Source organism: Thermobia domestica, chromosome 9 (genome assembly GCF_964235325.1).
Source record: "Thermobia domestica chromosome 9, izTheDome1.hap1.1, whole genome shotgun sequence".
Classification (NCBI taxonomy): Eukaryota; Metazoa; Arthropoda; class Insecta; order Zygentoma; family Lepismatidae; genus Thermobia; species Thermobia domestica.
This window is the reverse complement of record NC_137462.1, coordinates 282,537,686-282,558,906: the sequence shown is the minus strand read 5'-3', so window position 1 is coordinate 282,558,906 and position 21,221 is coordinate 282,537,686. Positions and strand designations below refer to the sequence as shown.

Genomic DNA, 21,221 nt, shown 5'->3' with positions numbered 1-21,221 from the left:
GAGCGCAACATATGAGCGTAACTAAAAGAAAAAATCAATAAGAACAGTCGGGATTTGAACCTAAAGAAAACAAGTAGGAGTCCCTTATACTAACCATTCATCTACTATATTTTGTTTACTAAAAATATTTTCCATGCAGCAAAATGCCATTTCACACTGAAACATTAACAACATAAGAACAAAGTTTTCAAGAAAATTTGCCAAAGCTTATGTATTAAAAGTATCCCGGTATTCGCCCAGTGGTACTGCAAAATCACTAGTCAGGATACCTCGTATCGAAATTTGAACCTGGAGACTCCCAATTACAAAGGTCAACGCTAACCAGTAACCTACGTTCGCTCAGTAAATGTCATGAAATTACTTTTCTGTAATTATTTTTGGAAAATGTTTATTATTTTCATGAAGCAAAGAGTGCATCTTCTACTTGGGTTGAGAACTATATACTATACTTCTAAGAGTCAACTAATAGTTGATGTTTATTATTTCCGTCGATTTTCTACGTCTGCTAAGTTATTTCAATTTTTTTAAGTTTTCCCTTCCGGTTATGACAATGATTAGAAATGAAGAGTCCTCTTCTTATACAATTCTTGATCATTGTAACATTTTTTAGTCTAAATTCTGAATTATTGAAAATATTTAAATTAGTTAGAATGAAGAGGATAATACTAAGAAACGTGATTAGAAAAAAAAGAAACATTGTTGTTTAACGAATTGATAGAATCAAACTTTTTCAAAACATAAAAAATACTGTATGGTATGGGATGATCATGGAAAAAGTAAAAATAGCCATCGAGGACACACTAACCAACCACTGTACGCAGGTAAGTCAAGGTTCGTTAACTTGAAAATGAAATGAAATGAAATCTTTGAGTTTTACGTCCCGCGGTTATGCCGATTAGGCTAAAGGAGACGGTGATGATGAATAATGAATGAAATGGTGGAATGAAGAAAGTGGGAGGAAACGGGAGAACTCCGAGAAAACCCATGCACACGGTGTTTATCCACCACAAAGTTCCCTTGGCGGGGACTGGGATCGAACCCGTGACCCCAAGCACCAGAGGTGAACGTTCTATCACTGATTCGTTAACTTGGTAGATGTATATGAAGAAATCACTAACAGAAAATAGCTGATAGCTTTACGCCTAACCATCTCAGCGACCTCGAAACTATGAACTCTACATGAACATCGGTTGTCGTTTTCGATCATTTTATATGTTACTACCTTTCAAGGTCGCAAGGTGTCTTGCCCCTTATCCCAATGCATGAAAAGCAAATGATATTTTCGCCAGAAAGGGGCAGGGAAGGAAGAACGCACACAACTCGCTGTATAGCTTTAGGGCAAATACCTAAAGGCACAAGCAATAAACCACTTGACCAAGAGCAAAGTTGCAAAACATAAGACAAGGTGAGCCCACGCTCAGCCTGTTCGACACAAAATCACTGACCCTTCGAACAAGATAACATTATTGCGCTCTCAGAGTCAGGTTTTAATTGCATTTGTGTTGAAGTATGTTTTCTTTGATTTTTAAACATTTGATGAATTTCTTACACACTGTTGTGTATGATATTTTCTATGTGGAATATTATTGAACATTTTCTACTGTACACATTGTGTAAATAGAACTCATCTGTATTTCTTACATTGACTTTGAAAACTTTAGCAATGCCCTCATGCGCTGTGTACGGCTTTAAAATGAACACACGAAATAGAAAAGTTGGTGAAGCGAATGTCAAGTTCCGTTCATTTCCAAAGCAGGGAGATTTACAGCAATTGTAAAGCAATAGGGGTGTAATTTTGTCATCTGTGGTTGGACCCAAAAAGCCGTAGGTCCACGCTGCTTATGCCTTTAGCAGAGCTGAGCTGATTTTGAGTTTAACATCCCGTTCAGCAGCGAGGCTATATGATATGTAGACCTAATGGTTAACGTGGAATCCGAATCACATGAGCTCCCACCGGGAATCGAACCTGGGTCTCCCACGCCAAACGCGCGTACGCTAAGCTTGTGCCCTTAGTTTTATGAATTTTACCAAATGAATGAATATCTACATATTTTAACACAGTATATAAGTTCTTTGCTATATTGCTTTTGTAGTAATATTTTTGTCATTAATTTGCTTATTATGTATCTTTCTATATAAAATAACAAGTTCTGGCTGGCTGATTGATCAACGCTAGCCAAACCGCTTAAGCTAGAAACTTGAAGTTTAGAAAGGGCATATGATTTGTAATGTAAGGTCCCACTAAAAGAAGAATATTTGGAAATTTGAAGGGAAAAGGGAGAAAGAGAAGTGGCAATTATCTTAAAATGCCCATACCTTGGAATCTTTGAGTGTTAACGACATGAAATTTGGTATATGGACTTCTCATTTAAAATAATTAGATATGTATGTAAGCGTTTTTATGATATTTGCCCTAGAAAGGAAGAAAATAGGGTAAAGTTATAATTGTTATAATTGGATGGTTATAACTCGAAAATCTTTAAGGTTATTGACATGAAAATTGGTTGAGTTGATTTTGAGTTTAACGTCCCATTCAGTAGCGAAGCTATATGAAACGTTAACCTACTGATTAACATGGAATTCGAAATACATGAGCTCCCGCCAGGAATGAAAATTGGTGTTTAGGTTTTGCAAGTAAACCAAACCGCTTAAGCTAGACATTAAAGACATGTTTCTGCGTTTTTTCATTTTTCCATAGAAAAAAAAAGGTTTAAATTGTAATTGGTAAAATAGAATGGCCATATTCCAAAATCCCTTAAGAGTAGAAACATCTTGATTATAGATGTATTTCAGCGTTATATATATATATATATATATATATATATATATATATATATATATATATATATATATATATATATATATATATATATATATATATATATATATATATATATAAAATATATAATATATATTACAGTTAGAATAAAAACAGCAGGAAGACAAAGTTGGGAGTTGAAATTGTTACAATAAGATAGCCATATCTCGAAACCACTTAAGATCAGAGGTGTTAGGGATGTGAGAAGTGAGAGGTCGGAGAATGAGCAAATGCAAGCGTCTGGGGGCGGGCTCCGCGCCTAGCCCAAAGCAAGTTATGCAATAAAAAAAAATTTGCATCAGTTAGACTTTACACGGCGGTTTCTGGGTGTTGGTTTTTGAAGCTCCAAGTTAATCACATAACTTCAATTTACATGTCTTTATTTTCTAAAATTCAGCAGTTGTTTATAAGTGGGTATTTTGGACTCAAATTTTACATTTAAATTCATATGTTTTTTCGTTATTTATATCTGGTATCAACTTTGTTTTCTTTATCAGAAAGATAGAAGAAATTTTCGATTATTTTTACATGTTCCTGTGTCTCCCATGATAGAACTAGAGGTGATACGGGTTTCGATTCCCGTCAGGAGTCGTGTGGTTCGGGTTCCACGTTAAGTCGTAGATGCACGTCTTGTATAGAGTAGTAGCTGAAAGACACGCTGAATTCTATATCACCTCACCTCGTGACATATTCTAAGTTTGCATAATTTCTAAACCACTTTTCTTTCTTTCAATCTCCTCCTTCCTCTTAGGACACGCATAGGTTCAAACGGAAACATTCTTCACGGTTGGAGGACGCAAGACTACTGTACCATATGCGTACAAACCTTATGGGACTAGGTAGTGAGTTGCGCAGTTTGAGTAGCACGCACGAATAAACCACGCTTACATTTATTATATATAATTAATAAAATCTCATATTAGGACTTACTCTGCACGTCAAACTTTCAACATATGTGACTTTTTAGGTTCTGTTCTTCTTCTGCTTTATTATTATTATTATTATTATTATTATTATTATTATTATTATTATTATTATAGCTATATGAAGCAATTATCTCGGCAAACTTGGTTAATATACACCATTCAGCAACCGGTAGTTGTAGAAATCTGGCTTTTCCGACAGTAGTTGTTAGCTCAATCGGTAGAGCGCTGAGCCATGGATTCAAGGGTTGCGAGTTCGAATCTAGTCTAAGTCAAAAGATTTTTTTCGTGATATAATTCTTGAAATGGAAATGTTTCTCTCTTCGCCTTTATCTCGTAATTCTGAATAGAGATGTTTGGATGTGAAAGAAAAAGTATACTAGAATATAAGAAAAGAGAGGTAATTTACATGATACCTTCTGCAATTTTTAACTATATTTTCACCTATCTAGGACGTTTCTAAAAAGTTCAGAATTCTAGAGCTCCTTTTCGCTCTCTTATGTGTCCTTTAATTAATTTCTACAGTTACTTAGTGAATCACATATACATATATTACAGATGTCGTATCTCTTCTCTCTACATCATGTCTGGAGATGAATGTTTTGACAATAGGTTACAAACACGATTTTAAAAAATAATACGATCTGCGATATCAGTGATACATATTGTGGTGTTTAACTTAACATATAAAACAATAAATAGAAAAACTGAGAATACGAATCTTTTCGTGCACTGATGCTTCAATAACAGTGAACTGATTCTTCAAATCTGTGTCTTTACTCCCTTCACCTATGTTAATTCCCTAGTCAAAATAAAAACTCTTCAAAATTAGTCACAAATTCTTATACAACCATCCCTTCCTTGGAGTACTGCGCGGTCACATACCCGTCACTGCGATGTAAAGGCACTTATGGCGACGAGGATACATTTGTAGCTGTCCCCCCTCAAAAACGACGGGACCCCCTACACAAACCTGCTGGTTACACCCCTGGTAACACTTTAAGTAGAATCAAAGAATAACCCTCTATAATTGAAAATAGAACAATATAGTAATACATAATTTATTTTCTTAGCCAGTTATCTTCATTTTTTTTTTTTTTTGTTTGGTTTCAGTTTCTTATAATATGCTTATGCACAAAGAGCTGCTGATTCGTGCCGAGGGTAATAAAAATTTACAACTCTTCCTCAGAGATCCCTAAGTTAACACAGAATCAAATTGCATTTAAATTTCCAAGTCTTTTTAAATACGTAGCTATTACTAGTGATTTTTCTTTAGGTAAGGTTTTCCTGGTTAAATAAACTGAATATTTGAAAGAAAACCAAATAGCTTATGAAAACATATTGTACTTTGTAACATTGCTACAATTAAATATTACATTATTATTATGAGAACCGGAAGGAAATTTTGGAACTGAATTTAATATTCCAACGTTGTTCTTTAACACATGCACAATAGAAAAATACAAGTATTGTTATTTGAAGTAACGTACGTTCATCTGTAACACTCCTAAAAAAATGGCGGCAGTTTTTTCTACATTACTTCAGTTCATAATTTGTTATTTATGCGCTGTGGCTTTTTTTCCTAATGTATTTCAAAGTGACAACACCGAAAACGTACTGTGTTTTGTTATATTGGTATATTTATCAGTGCTTATTTATCAGTGATTTAAAAGGGCGCAATACTAATACGGGGCGCCACGTCGTTTGCTCTTTTACAACACTTTTCCTTTCTTCTTGGTCGTTCGGCGCCCCCTTGCTATCAACGAATAAGTAAAAACTTATTGTGACTATTATTGAAACGTATGAATTTCGGGTGGAACGAGCAAGAAAATTTTTAACAAATTTATTTCTTTGCAAACCGAGAACAATATTGATTTCTTAGGGCGCCAATACTTATATGGGGCGCCACGTCGTGTGCTCTTTTCGACAACTTTTTCTTTCTTCTTGCTCGTTCGGCGCCCCTTGCTAATCAGCGTCCGGGGCAACTGCCCGCTCACCTCCTCTTAGCTACAGCTCTGGTTGTGTGCTATAGAAACATTGAGAGTACCTAGCACAGAAAAGACCTATCGCGAATTGATAATAGTTACATTTACAAGAGCGTATATTCCTTAATTTATAAAGAATCAATTTAAAAATATAAATTTATAAAAATTATTATTGGATAACAACGAAAAAACAGGTGCGCATTTTTTCGAAAGGAGCTGATTGGTGGAATTCTTCAACAGTGGCATTTTCATCCCAGTCCGCCTATGATTGGAAGATGTGGTTGAGGATGAAGTAGTGCTAACTGCGCTCTTGATAATGTAGTTTTGTTGAAATATACCGTAGTAGTTTTCGTAAGTTCAGTAAATTTTCCTGCCGTCAACTCTTCAGCAAATTCCGCGCACGACAGATTGATACCAAAGTGGATTATAAGTTCTGATTTGATCATGTTCATCGACAAACAATGCTCTTCATTACATCAAAATAGTCTGAAGAGAACAGAGAATACGATGAAAAATGACCGGACCTTTAATGCCTGGTTTTAACGTTGTCCCTAACACTAGACAGGGTCAAAAACCGAACTGTCCGGTAAAATGGCGGACGGTTGGCAACCGTAGATTCAATGAAAAATACATCTTACGAGATGAAAAAAAAATGACTTGGATAATAATAATAAGAAGAAGAAGAAGAAGAAGAAGAAAGAATTTTTTTGTCGTTAAGCCGTACATAGCAATAGACAACATCAAAATGTGATACAATATTGATACGTAAGTATAAATAAATAATGATCTATAACTAAACTAATGATGAAATGACATTACAAAATAAATTACAATAACAATATACATTTTAAATACAAGCTCAACACGAGACTACAAAATACGTTACACTTCTATTGAACAATTAAAATACTCCTGCAAAGAATAAAAGGGCGTTGCAACTAACCAATTGTATAACTTACTTTTAAATCTATCTACATGTTCATCTTTTAGTGATGCAGGCAACTTGTTATACAGTATTATTCCAATTGTCTCATAACTATTTAATGATGTGGACAGTCGTTGATATGGGACATTTATGAATTTACTGCTTCTAGTATTATACGAGTGGATGTCTTGCCTGGGTTGTAAATTTTGGTGATTACTTTTTATATAGAGGAGTACTGTCTAAATGTATAGATTGATTATTGTCATCATTTTAAGATTGATAAACAAAGGCCTGCAATGAGCTAATTTGTCTACGTTTGAAATAATTCTGATGGCCTTTTTCTGTATTAGAAGAATGCTATTTACATGATAATTGTTACCCCAAAATAATATACCATACAAAATTATACTCTGAAAAAAAGCAAAGTAAGCCGATCTGACATAGTTATCAGGAACATGATTTCTTAGTTGTTTTAGCAGATATTTTACTCTTGAGAGTCTTCCAGAAATATAAGTAATATGCTGTTCCCACGATAACTTGTTGTCAATATATATACCTAGGAACTTCACACATGTTGAGTTATTCTCAACAGGCACTTCTTTTAGACTAAAAGTCATATGTTGAGTTTTATTCTCGTTAAGTAAGAAACCATTAGCCTTAAACCAAATCGCAACCTGATCCCATGTATTTTCAGTTATAGAATTAAGTCTACTAAGATCAGGACTAGTATTTAGTAAGGTCGTATCGTCAGCATATAGTACAGAGTAAGCAAATAAAAAGTAAGGTTGATCATTTATCATTAGTAAAAATAGAAGTGGCCCAAGTACTGAACCTTGGGGTACTCCGTATTTAACTGATGCAATATCAGATTTATTGTTATTTACAAAAAAAAAAAAATTATTTACGGTTTTCTAAGTAAGACTTGAATAATGTAAAATTTAAACCCTTGATACCGTAGTACTATAATTTTTTAAGGAGAATTGTGTGCTTAACACAATCAAAGGCTTTGCTTAAATCACAAAATATTGCCTGAACAAAATCCTTGTTTTCAAAGCCTCTAATAACCTTTACCAACGAATCAATCGTTCCAACAGTAGATCTACCCTTTACAAAACCAAACTGTGAATCGCTAATTACGTTATACTTATCAAGATAGTCACATAACTGGATATGTATCACACTTTCAAGAAATTTTGAGAAGGCTGGTACCAGGGAAATTGGTCGATAACTAGATGGACTATTCTCGGGTCCCTTTTTATATACAGGCACAACTGTATATATGGATGATAACATTGATTATTATTAAAAGTAATTACTTTTTAATTGTAAATATAATTTCCTATTAATATACACAGCAAATAATTACTATATCATATTTTCAAATCACAATCCGACTTATACAGAGTCGTTTTGACGTAAGATTAGCGTCATACTAAAAACCTGACTACTGAAGGAAATTTATGTTAGTCGAACTCTTTAGTATGGTACTAATCACGCTTCAAAACGACTCTGCATAAGGCCCAATATTTCTTGGAAGTATACTCGCTGTTCGATTCACGAATCTGGCAGCATTTCAATATCTCTGTGGCAACATTGAATGTATATACTTCTGCGTAAGATTAACGCTGGTTGTTTACGAGATATCATGAATGATTGTGCATCTTTCCATCCTATGCAGGTTAGTGTTTTAGGTCGAGCATACAAACGGAAAGTTTTTGGAATGCTGACCGGCATATACATGTATATGTGGAGAGTTATTATACAGAGTGGTACGTTTCCTCATCAAAGCACAGTACTCAATTCATTGTGATTCCCGGTGGGGTCACTCGGTCGAAAAAAGTCTAACACATTTTTCACGCCAGCCACCCTGAATGAAGTTTTGCTGTGTTTTCCTCATTCACACCAGGCAAATGCCGGGGTGGTACCTAACTTAAGGTCCCAGGCCGCTTCCTTCCTTCCCCAATCATTTCTTCCTTCCCTTTCCACGCATTGTGTGGTCTAGTGATGGGTAAATTCCCGGGAAGTTATTTTTCGGGAATATTCCCGGGAAGATTCCCAAAATGGGAATTTATGTTCAATCATAAAGAAAATTGCATTCTATTACTATATTATGATTTCAAAGTTGAATTAATTTTTATATCACAGCATATTATTCAGTGGTGCCCACCCCCCCTTATGTCTATGACGCACTTCCCCCCAATTGTCTATCCGTAGGTGTTCTTCCATGAAAAAATCTTCTTTTCGATTAATGTTACCCCCTCATCAAACATATTTATATAGATTTTAACCCCCCAAATATTTCAATGACGCAGTTTGCGTCATAGCCCCCCCTTATGGGCATCCCTGTATTATTACTATTGTCCACAGAGAATTCCTTAAAATCTATATATTCTGAACGGTACTATGTTAATTATTAACACTTTATTATATTTAGAGAGTACGCATAAATGTATATTTATTTACAATATGTTCTATCAATTAAATATGTGTGAAAAAATTATATCGTAAATTATATAGTAAAAGTTTAAATTTATATGTAAGTGGATTTGCTCAACTTGAGTCTATTACTGATATTATAAACACATTAAGTTTATAAATGTTATAAACCAATTAGATTGGGTAAATGCTAGAAGATACATGTCTGACTAATTTATCAACATTTGCGCATACATATTTATGTTCACAAAGTTTGCAAGATACTAACTTATCTTTATATTTTAGCACGTAACATTGCCATACACGACCTTTCATTCTACCTATTTTTCGAAATTCGATACGTTAATTCACATGTAAAAGAAGTCCGAGTCCTCTTCAGAAATTCGAGCCAGAGAGAGGAGACAGACCGACGTCTATTACTAATGGTGGTTCAGGGTTTATTAATAGTACTTCATCTCTATTTCTACATAATTCTAAATTACTTTACAAAACGGTTCCTTTTCATCATTTGTAAATTAGTACTTTGCTAATTTTGGCTGTTCTTTAGCATTGGGGGCCAGCTTTACATCTACATTTTTGCGATATTCTATTCCGATGCGGTTGTTTTATGGTTTCATACGTTAAATTACGTTACCAACATTAAATTCAGACAGCATTGCAGAGCGAGCGTTAGCGAATGAAGGCGGGTTAGATCCCCGCATGGAACGTTGTTTTCTAACTTCGTTACCAATAATTCACTTTCTTTTCTCACATAAATCACTTCCACTTACCTTTCCATTTTGTATAAATCCCCTACTGCCTTAAAAAAATATGTTCGATACTTTCTTGACAACTTGAACATCACTAGCAACTCATTTCTTCCGTAAATCATCCTACTTTTTGCTAGTTTTGGCCTCCAATACTAAACAGTTACCCTACTTTTTAGTGCAAATGGAAATGGAACTTAAAAAATCATATTATTAGTTATATAAAGTACAGTCAAATAATTTTAAATTTTTTAACCTCCAAATTCTTTAAAACCTAGAAGTAAATTATAATATATTAAAATAAAGTAATTAGTCATATGGTTCTTATAATTTGGAAGATAAAGTAAAGAAATGGAAATAAATTCCTTCCCGGGAATTTATAGGCCAGGAAAAAACCCGGGAATATTCCCATTTTTAAATTCCTTCCCACCGGAAATATTCCCACTGCCCATCACTAGTGTGGTCGCCAAGAAACGTCATCCCTCAAATCGGACTGGCTAACTAGTCAGATGCCAAAAGCCCAGAAATCTATATCCTAAATCAATTCAGACAGGAATGCCAAGCTAGTTACGACGGGGGAAGGTTCTAGATTACTGGTCCCCCATGTAGATTAGTAGCTGGGTAGGTTTCTTTCTGTACTAAAGTTTATACATTTAACTTATCCAGTATTGCCGAGCGAGCGTTAGCGAGTGAAGGCGGGTTAGAGCCCAGCAGGGCACGTTGTTTTCTGTCTTTATCAACTGCTCAATGGGAAGAGGGACCAGTAAACTGGAACCTTGCCTTAAGACGGGCTAGTAGTCAGGTTCATTACTTTCTTTATTAAGAGTTAATGGGAGGGTGGGTCTGTGTTTTAGAATCCTACCCGCACAAAATACCAACATGGACCTAAGAATAGTGAGAATTGCATAAAATTTGCGAGGTTGCCTCTAAGATGCGTAACTCGCTTAATGATTTCTAGTACCATTCGTGGTAATAAATTAAGGCATAGGTCATAACGTTCTCTCTATGTTGATACTTACTGTGCAATTAGAGCAGCTACATAAATATATTGTTTAAATATTACTCTTCCTTTGTTGATTAATAGATATGCTTAATTGCTACCTTCGTGTAGTCCGAGTTTAGTTAATGGACTTACATTCACTTCTTTCAGCAGTAATTTCACTCTTACTTTATTAGGAAATTTTCTTAAAGGGAAGTTGCATTACACGGTTCAGATTTACTTTAAGATGGCTTATATGTTGTACGTATAATTGCAGCGTGTGTAAGAGCTGCAGGTTAAAAAGCAGTAACAGCACTTTCATGAACATTGTGTATATTGCCTCGGTGCAGATTGACTGTATGAATCGAGAGATTTCCATGATTCCACAAGTTTACACAAGAAATTTGTAATAATATTTTAAGGGTAAACAATACAATGCCCGCTCCAGCTAATACACTCACTCATGAAACGAGAAATTATACGAGCTATATTTAGAGTTGCCCTTTTCCTCCTTATAAATATTGGAAAAATGTAGAATAGAAATGTGGTAAGAAATGATTATTTGGACTTTTTATATAATATTTAGGTGTGTAAGTTTGGCAGGAGAGTTATGTTTAATGCGATATGTAGTACTCGGTACTACTACCAATATCCAGAAAATTTCAGTAGCATGGTACTGTAGTCATAAAAAATGGCGAATAGCTGCAATAGATGCGATAGATTTCGGCGGTAAGATTTATAGTGATATACAGAAGTAATGAAGAAAATTTGTTATATTTTTGTGAGGCCCACGCGGTATTGAAGTTAAGAACAGATGTCCAAAATGTGGAAAAAAAAGTCAGAATGAACAAACGTGGAGCAACTTGTCGTTTTCGTTATAATGCAAGAGTATGGAATTGAGAACTGTATGTTGGAGAAAGCAGCAACGAAAAGAACATTTTTCGAAAGTTCAGTGTTACTCTTAGAGAAAGTGTTTTGTTCGTATTTTTGAGGTGCTATTAAAATGAGACAAACAAGCGTTGATATTGCATGAATTGAATTGTCCTCTGCAATAGTTGTGGATTGAAGTAAATATTGCAGCGAAGTGTGTGTTGCTTGGGCGATAAGAAATTGAAGGAACATCTTTTTTTTCTCATAAAATAGTTGAAGTAAATGACGAAAAATTTAGAAAGTGGAAATTCAACAGAGGGAGACGAGTGGACGATCAGTGATTATTTGCTGGCGTAAAAAATAGTCCGGAGAGGAAGTTCTTTGTATTGCGAGCAAAGTACCAAGAAGATACCAAGAAACGTTACGAAACATAATAAGGAATCGAATATTACCGGGAGCAAATCCAGTCTCAAACTTTTTATATAATATGACTGTGTGAACAATGAAGCTTTCACGCACCTTCGAGTTAGTCATAGTGTAGAATTTGTATGTACAGAAGCTGGTGGACAAATACATGAAAAAATAACGAGATTTTAGATGAGGAACAACTTTCCGTTCATAACCAGCGAATCGAGAGCTGTTGGCGAAACATACGTAGGGTTGCAATATTAACCGATTTTCAGGACCTATATTCGTTCCCCTCTTAATCATGAAAAACCACCCACTTTTTGGACTGGAGACTTTATGGAATCGAGATTTTTTTTTTGTTTTTTTAAAGGGAGTGAAAAATGTGGCAAAATCATACACACCTTGGTTCAATCCATAAATACTGATGTGTGATCTTTGATGACCATTCTGTCCAGTTCAGCTGAACTACAGTAGGCTATGTATAGGCCTACTCCTATCCTTTATATATTCAGAAATGATTGTAAATTGAATCACGGTATCCTTACCATTTTGTGTAGATTCATTATTAATACTTTTTTTTTTCTTTTAAAGCGTTTATAGTGTATTTCATATATTGTGAAACCTTGGTAATTTTGTATGTTAGTACATTTTCAAGTAGCAATCGTTCAAAATTTTTAGAAATTTTATAAGAGATGGACCAAGACTTCTAAATATGTTGTACCTTTCTTTTCATAAGAATTTAGTAATTATTTTGCGTTTTTTAGAGAGAAAACTGTATGAACAATATCCTTGCTTTGGCAAAACATGTCTTAAAAATATTCTTATAATTACAGCTATCTTAGTGTAACACTTATTTAATACTTACTTTACAATTCGATACTCACATTTGTTAAACTTAATAAAACATTAAAGGCAAAAAATAAATTTGCTTTATTTTAGTTTCGTTATAAAAGTACATTCAAAGTGCCACTTGACAGAGAAATGACTAAAAAAAAAGCGCATGATGATCTGATAGATGCAGCGCAACTGTAGAACCCGAAGTTCGGAAGGTAAGTGAAAGGCAGGGTTCTAGAACACTGTTTCCCCTCTCCATTGGGATGTAATAAAGACAGAACACAACGTGCCTTGCACGGCTTCTAGACAATAATGTGTGAATTAAATATTGAGCTGTAGTATAAAATGGTACTAACCTAATAGGAAACCTGCGTTCTAGAGCCTTTCCAAGTGAAATGTAACATTTTTTAATGTTTTAAGTTTTTTTTTCTGTGTGTATGTGCGTGTTGCTAACTTGAGGGGGACCTTGAAACTGAGCTAAATCTACAGACCTAACCGAACCCGACAAAACCTAACCAAAACGAACCTATCTTAACGTAAGCTAAGCTAATAATTTTTAATGTTGTATGTCGTTTTTCATAGCTTTGAAACTGGAGAGGCAATTCTAATCTTATGCCAAGTACACTCTAGTAATTCTTTTGAAAATGAATCCGAACTTCCCCAACCTTAAGCTAAGCAGTCCCTAGACCTTCCCTGTCTATCCATATCTTACTCAACTCTACCGTACCCTATTCTCTCTACCCTTGTAAAGCGGCGCTACTTATCGATGCGCAGCTGTAGCGTGTATTGTAAAGTTTACCTTTTTTAAGAGAGTAGTGTGTACATAATAAAAATATGATGAGTTCTTACCTGTGAGTTGCGTGTGCGTGAAAATACATTAATGAAAGTCGAACTTGGTATTCACGTATTCGCCCATAAGGTAAGTAGTGAGTATGGAAAATTTCTAAAATGGGTCAGTGTGCACTTTGTGCTGAACATTCATAGGGACCAATACATAAACGAGCCGTCTGCTCTCTTTCGTTCGCTCAGCTGTCTTTTCTGAAGCGAGTATCACTAACGATCTTATGTTTCCAAGATCGAGGGAGAAATTAAAACATACCAAAATCACTTGTTCTGCGCAAAGTGCACTCTTACCTTAAAATCTGCGGAATAAATTAGTAGTATTATATAGAAAAGCAGTTTGTAAACAATCGAAGTGCGTTGTGTTGTTACGTTTGACACTTGTTTGTACGTAGAGATACACAGTGCATAAAGTAATCAGAGATGACTTAAGGTATACGAAAGTGAAGAGTTAAGAAGCGGTACCACTGAAGAAAAGATTCAAGTTTGGTGAAGTTCTTACAAATTTCTGAAGTTAAAAATCGTTAGCACGAAAGAGTGGTAAGATGTGCAGATTAGTAAAAGATAACTATTCTTAGATTTTAAAGGGAAAGTGTAAATAAAGGACCAATTACGTATACTTGTATCGTAAAAGTAGGGTTTTCCACAATCCTCATTTACGCTTATACCCACCATCGCTGATCCGCCTACTCCATACGCACGCCCTTCTCGTTAACGCTCGAACTCCCCGGCTGCGCACCTATTCTGACTAAGCTAGATAACATTCGTGCTTTTTAATGGCAACCTGCCAAATGTGGTTGGTATTTTAACGTAAGACCTTTTAAGATGGATCTGAACGAAGAATACAAATGAAGACCCCAAAAGCCATAGCCGAATACACAAAAAATGAATACAGAGCGAATGAAGTGTATATTTCATAAGTTTATGTGTAGATTTGTATGATAAAATTTTACCACTGTTTTGACACAACACTTCACTTCATCATAAGTTCTTTGTAGATACCAACGTGCTAAAGAGTACTTATACTTACTGAATATGCTATTTTCAAAACAACATATTTTGTCCGTATATTTTACAAATCTAGTATTTTAACTGTATCAGGACCGTTACTTCTTAGATATCTTAACTGCATTCGCTTTCCTTTTTTAATTTGTATTATGATTTAAACAATCATTTTTTTTTCTTTTTTTGTGTGTCATATAAATCCTTCTATAACGATATTATGCACGGACACTTACAACGGATGTTAATCTGCTTGCTATGATGTTATTTTTGGCATGTAAGATTTCCTAATCAAGGATGGCTTATACTCTCCATTACTACATTGACGTACATACCTTTCGATACTCTAAAAGCTACTCAAGAAACTAAATTATCTTAATTTACTTCTGTATAATTTAATATAAAGTAATCATATATAATATTTTTTAATACTTAGTACTAAAGAAGAACAGCATACAATCCAATACTCTTCAGACACAAGACAGCACCAGCTAAATAAAAACATTGAAACTTTAATGTAGTTTCAAAAATCTACATATCATTACATATGAGCTGATATACAGGCTATTCTGTACTTCCAAGTATGATACGATTGTTTCTTGTGATGTACATCGGAAAGTGGCAAAATTTTTCTTCCATAATTTCGTAATATGACAATTGTTTTCTCACGGTTGAATTTATGTGCGTATGTAAGGATACCACCTGAGGCGGACAATGTAATTATAACGTAGATTTTATTTTGTTTCTTTCTCTCTTTTTCTCAGAAAATATTTTGTAATTTAGCAAGATTGAATTGGCTTATTCAGTGGTAGATTTTTAGGGACGTAACATCGCTAATGAATGGAATATTTTGTCCTTATTAGACTATATTGTTGAAATAGACACATAGAAATAGACAATTATGATATACAGCGAAAAAAATTACAATTTACACCTTTCTTTAAATTCCTTGATAAAATATACAGAAGTACCTATTAGAAATGGTTTTCAATGCCCTTCAAAATCATTACTACGCATCGTTTATATATGGACTGATAATGTCCAGTCTTAAGGGGATCTAATACCTTTTGCTGCTGGTTTTTCAGTCCCCATAAGATAGCATGTAAATTTTACCTCATGAATATCTACGAAATATTGTACGTAACAACTTAAAATTTTCCATATGTATACAGAAAAGCAATAGAAATTAAATGGTTGTTTCAATTTCACGCTTAACGACGTAGATCAAGAGTAATGAACTTTTTGAAGTATCATTATAATGAACTATATATTGAGGATTGTGTGCTCCAACGTGATCTTCGCGAAGGAGATGTCGTGCTGACAGGCAGGTGTTTTCCTTCCCCTTCTTAAGCCCAATTCCAATGGGTGTGGTAAATCGCCGCGAGGTGCAACCCTCATCCCATTTCTTTCCTTCGTTTCTACAGAGCGGATAGAAGATTTTCTGTAAACGTCAGAAAGGAAGAATATTTGCTTCCAAGACAATTTGAAATATTTACTTCTTGCGATTTCCTGCTGTATGATGTGTACTGCGATACTGCAAAAGCAAAGCTCAGGTACAGAACGTCAATGTGTTCATCGCTAATAACTCGAGTTAGATAATTATTGCTAGCCACTAATTTCATATTAGCAAGTTGCAACTCTTTATAATAACACTGTCTCAACAGTATACCTTAGACAACATAATCAACAATTTAACACAGATCATGGTTTACATTTAGCTTTTCTTTGCAGCACTAAGTTTGTATGAGACGTTTGCATGGATACAAACTACAGAATTCCCTCTAGTAACTGGGATTTGAAATTCGTGACGGGTAGTTGCTTCTACTTTCTGGCAATATTAGCTATTTAAGTATTTTTCTGGATGTAATTTAAAAAATCAACTTTACTTCAAGATAAATTCAACAGAAACGATGGATTGAACCCGATGAACCAACTTTCCCGTGAATGAACATACGTAAGTAACATTCTAAAAATACAGTAGCCCTTCTCGTTCGTCTGTCTAGTGGCTAGCTCGAGCACATTTGGATCAGAGATCTCGGGTTCGATACCCGGCGGAAGAGCCTTGAAATATCAACACATAACTAAGGATTCGAATTCCACTGAAGGCTCCCGTCTCTTATAACATCGGCACAGAAAGGGACACTAAACCCACCAAACCAACCAAGCTAATAATTTATACTACGTGAACGATTTTCTAAAGTTTCCATTATGGTAAATATAAGTGGAACTAGGGCCTCGGACATTTCTAGTTCTTGCTACTTGAAAATAAGCAAGTATAATATATACACATAGTGTCAGGAAATAACCGGGAAGTGAATCCTTGGACGAAAAAATGAAAAAGCCTATAGACCAACCTTGGTCCACAATTGCGTTATTTTAGATATATTGTCCACAGAAAATTGGTCGTAAGGGTACAAGAAAGCAACAACTCGAGCAATATTTTCGAGTTTTTGGAAACGCCTTATAATTTTGTTGTATTTGACTGCAACATAATATGATTTAGCTCAAGAAATTTAAGCCAGAATCTTTTTAGTACGGTGACCCGTAACTTTGATTTTATGTTCTCGTGTAAGGATTAATTTCCGTAAGTAGTTTATTGTCGTTTCCGATCATCCAGTGAACATACATAGTGAGACCTCCCGCCACGAACTTCATACCTATTCCACTGTAGGGACGGGTACGAGTGAGATTTCTTTGAAACTCGACTCAACTTGAAGCAGACATCTTTGAGCTCGACTCGAGTTCTCGGCTCGAAAAATTTCCTCCAACTCGACTCGAATTCACGTCCAGTTTCGAGTCGAGCCGAGCTTAATCGAGTAAATCGTGTGTAGTTTCAATTACTCTTTTTAAGTATCCAACATAGATAAAAGGTCAATGATACTACTACTACTACAACTTATAATAATAATTATTATTACTATTATAACATTATGTATAATCAAGAAAATAGGCGGTGTGTGTGTACCTGTATACTAGAAACTAGTTGACTGCCGATTTCGGTCGCCGAGAAGTCTTCAGGAGGCAAGGACATCGTTCACGAGGTTCTGGGTTTGAGATCCGGAGAAGCAAGTATTCAAGCTCTAGCCAAAAATTGTTAAAACTTATAGGGCGCTGCCCAAACATGTTCAAAACTGCTCGACTCGGGTTTAGGGTTGTCAGTGGCTCGAGGGCTTCGTTCATAGCTCATTCACTATCGACCCAAACCGAGAAGTGATCCAAGCCAACAGCTCACCCAGCCTACCCAACTCGAGCAATCGGCTTAGTTGAACCGAGCCGATGAACTCGTTTCAACGGATCTGGCTCGAGCTGATGGTTCATCTGAGTTAAGTTGGTTGCTCATCTGAGCCGAGTCGGCCAGGCAGGCTCGGGCCAAAAGCTCAATTGTGCCAATCGATGGCTCGTCTCAACCGAGCTGGTTCAAGCCATTGGCTCAATTGAGCCGAGCCGATGGCTCATCTCAACCAAGCCGGCTTGATTTTTTCGCTCAGTTGAACCGAGCCGAGCCGATTGACATCATCACTCGGCTTGGGCTTCAGCTTGGGCTCAAAAATTCGACCGTGCTTCAGCTTTGATAGTAAGAACTACAGTATATACTTATGTTGGTGCTCATGACACTTGAGCCTGTCTCGTTATAAAAAAAATTTTGTCCTCTCGTTACCGACAGACCGACGAGACGAGATTCGAGTAGTGTTTCTTGTAGTGAGCAACACTAAAAGTATTCCACACTACTGCTTACATTTCTCATGGCTTTCGCTTTCCAGTCTAATCAGGCCATGATTTCAAAACAAGCGAGTCGTTTATCAAACTCGACCTTAAAAACAGTGACTCAGCTCGGAACTCCACTCGAGTTTCACAAAAAGTCGGAAAAGCATCACATGTTCAGAGATGAGGTCAGCCAAGAAGAGTAAGAGTGACTTGAACCGATACAAAACCAGAAATATTGGAGTTTCTGTACCAGTAGCAATCCAATAAAAATACAAAACCATAAAGAAATTTTCTCATTCCCTCTATACAATCACTCTATGCTGATGTGAAATAACGCTTAGATTGGTTGTTTAGGGATATTGCTTCAACTCAAAAAGAATATGAAATAATTTCTTTTAACTTGAGAGAATCTTCAAATCTCAGTGTTGGGAAAATGTAAGAATTCGAAGTTATTTGCGAGTCAGATAATTTTACTTGATAATATTCAAACCGTTTTAAGAATTGACCACAAATAGGAACGACTTACTTCTCTAAACTGGAAATCAATTTGGGAACTGATTTCTTTTGATTAGAAAGAAATAGCAATAAAAAACTGGAAAATCTTGAAAATAAAATCAATTTTTGCTAAACCTTCTTAAGTCAAAATAACCTTTAATTTCTTTCTACTTAATAATACTTAAGCTGAAATAGTATTTGTTCCGTTAAAAACATAATTTAATAGTCTCCAATTTTTTTAAAACAAAAGAGCAAAACGTCACACTGAATTTCAAATTTATGGAATAACTTGAAATGAACTTTAGTTTTGAAGACAGCAGCTTTAATGTCTAATAACCTAACCTATTCAACGAAAGTAAATCAATACAATAAGTTCTTAACCCATGTGTCAGTTATAAAAAATGATTTGACTGGGCTGGAAACTTACCGTAAGTGCCACTCACTGCAGACCACTTCCTAATATTGACTGCATTGGCTATCTATACAGATCTAGATGTTTGTGACATTTCTAAATACTTTATTTTAGGGCTCAAGTCCTTAACCAAACAAAACTATGTTATGATTACTCCAAGCTTGAGAACAATTTTAATTAATTCTTCTGAATTTTTCTCATACCCTGAAACTAGATTTTACTTATGTAGAAAACGGTAATTTAAATACAAAAATACACCACTTACCTGGAGATAATTTTGCCACTAAATTATTAACTTTTCTTACATAGACACATTATTGTGATTATTTTAATTATTTATCCCTTTATTTTATTCCATTCAAATTAGCCTGTTCAGAGGATTAGGTTGAATTTTCGTTTATGGTAATTTTAATAATTATTTAAATCACGCCCATAAAACTACTCTATTATGCATTCTGTCTATCCTTTTTGACAAAAGTAGCAGAATTATTACTTTAAATTGTTTCGAATAATTAATTTAACACTAGGGTAGAAATCGTTTGATATTTAAATCTTTTATTACTTAATCTTGATCACTATTTTAATTTCAGTTGAATTCCTATCACGAGAAAGACAGCTTTGTCAGTTGGTCAATTAAACACAACACACAAGATAATAAATTTCCCTCCACTCCGAACTCATTACGACAAGCTCACTCCACATAGAAAGTACAATGATGTACTTTTTTTTTTTTTTTTTTTTTTTTTTGACTGAGCTACACCTTACTACAGCTCTAGGCACCTGCACTTCAATAATTTGCAAGTTTTATTTCCTCATGAACTTCTTCTGTCATGTGAACCAAATTGAGGAATAAAGAGTGACCAAAGAAACGATATTGAGCTTGCAAATATTCTTTTACTATGAACTCCAAGTTTGATGCAAAGAACATGTTCAACTCTAATACTCGTTGTTTTCTCCTCGGAAACTACGATACGTGTAACGAACTCCATTACTTTTCACTAAGTCACTTCTATTACGCGGTTCCATGACTGATGTGATTGCTTACAGATCTTCACGGGACGAAAATGCACGACCAAGTGCAGTTCATGGACCTGTACAAACAAGATTCAGCTGGTAAATACTTTACCATCCTTCTACAGCCCTGATTTAACTCCATCCGACTATTATTTGTTGGAACCCTAAGTAAACAGTTTCGTGTGTGGCGTTGAATACACTGGAAGAGGTACAACAGCCTATCATTTCCTAGTTAGGATATTTGTACCAACATTTGTTTGCAAAGGACACGGTCGATTTAATGTAATTTTGGAATGCATGTTTGGGTCACAGCGGGGTTATGTTAGTGTAATACCATGTTCCAAGTATGATAGTTTCAGATGTTTATTTCTGCACGTTTTTCAGTAAATCAAAATTTACCTTAGATTTTGTTACACCTTTTTTGTATATATATATATATATATATATATATATATATATATATATATATATATATGTGTGTGTGTGTGTGTGTGTGTGTGTGTGTGTGTGTGTGTGTGTGTGTGTACAGGGTGTTATTGAACTATACCGACAAACAGTAAGAGCTGATTCTTCACATCAAAATAAGACAAAAAGTTCATATGAACCTATGGTGAAAAGTGCTTAGTTTCAGACCTAGGTCCGCTGAAAATTGCGAAAGAGCCCAACTTCAACAGGCCCTATTTCGAACTCCAGAAACTTTGGATGATGGTAAGCAAGCCACGCATACGCAATCCAAATGTGTATATTTCGTCAATTTTCAATGAGGTACAGGATATTTCCTACAGTGTCAAATTCTCAGATATGCTCTCAATAGAGGTTTCAAATATAC

The 21,221-nt window shown here is 35.1% G+C and overlaps 1 protein-coding gene across 12 annotated transcripts in view; it reads left to right on the top strand.

Moving 5' to 3' along the window:
- The first annotated feature begins 8,177 nt into the window (after window positions 1–8,177).
- LOC145660725 (uncharacterized) overlaps window positions 8,178–21,221 on the top strand; it is an 88,022-nt gene continuing 74,978 nt past the window's right edge. The window contains exons 1-2 of one of the 12 annotated variants that reach the window (XM_081726109.1): window positions 8,182–8,329; window positions 13,030–13,139. The gene's annotated coding sequence lies outside the window, so the exon portion shown is untranslated. Of the gene's footprint in view, window positions 8,330–9,144; window positions 9,188–9,431; window positions 9,513–10,097; window positions 10,455–10,498; window positions 12,626–13,029; window positions 13,140–13,276; window positions 13,461–13,744; window positions 13,844–21,221 lie in introns of those variants that run through there. The other 11 variants (XM_081726110.1, XM_081726111.1, XM_081726108.1 and 8 more) reach the window with 11 other exon arrangements.